The sequence below is a fragment of the Bradysia coprophila genome, unplaced genomic scaffold, assembly GCF_014529535.1.
Source record: "Bradysia coprophila strain Holo2 unplaced genomic scaffold, BU_Bcop_v1 contig_138, whole genome shotgun sequence".
Taxonomy (NCBI): Eukaryota; Metazoa; Arthropoda; class Insecta; order Diptera; family Sciaridae; genus Bradysia; species Bradysia coprophila.
This window is the reverse complement of record NW_023503409.1, coordinates 720,439-721,101: the sequence shown is the minus strand read 5'-3', so window position 1 is coordinate 721,101 and position 663 is coordinate 720,439. Positions and strand designations below refer to the sequence as shown.

Here is a 663-nt window from a genome sequence, read left to right as displayed (position 1 = left end):
TCATTCTGTAAGCAGAGATATATCACTAAATTTGATTTTGCTTCGTAGACATGTATAACTATTATAAGATTGAGTCAAAGTTTAATTTAACAATTATCTACAATATTTAATGAAAAGCAATTTATTGTATTTAAGGAATTACATTTGCAGAAAGGGATAGTTTTCTTTTTACCAGCTAGCATTTGCGAAGAGCATGGGTGCCGTTACCATTTTTTGTGTTAGTTGCGCGGTTGAATAAATAACTAATGAAATGCAAAGTAGGAAACAATCACCTGTTGCCAAATTTATATTGCAATTAATTATGGTAAAATATTGATCCATGAATGGATTGATTATGTTATTGGCTTCATTTCGTTTTTCTGTTTGGTAGCCGTGATTATCAGACAGGTGGCTGATTATAATCAATAATTTTATTTTGCCATAATCAATCACAACATTATCAGGCAATAACTGGACTAAGCTCAACTGAAATTTACTGACACGAAGATTGGACGTAACAGATCTTAAAATTGTCGTAGGAAAGAACTATTTTTGTTCCATAAATATACTTTGCCTACTAACTGAATTTTAGTTTTGTTTGAATTTACTCAACGTATTTCAGACATGAATGATCATAGTGGCCAGCTACTAATGTAGGTAACTTTGATTCGTAAGGAATCATTG

At 31.1% G+C, this 663-nt stretch overlaps 1 protein-coding gene across 7 annotated transcripts in view; it reads right to left on the bottom strand.

Annotated features, from left to right (window-relative positions):
- Positions 1–663, bottom strand: part of LOC119073246 (kalirin) — a 41,723-nt gene that overhangs the window by 5,364 nt on the left and 35,696 nt on the right. The gene's annotated exons all lie outside the window — the stretch shown is intronic.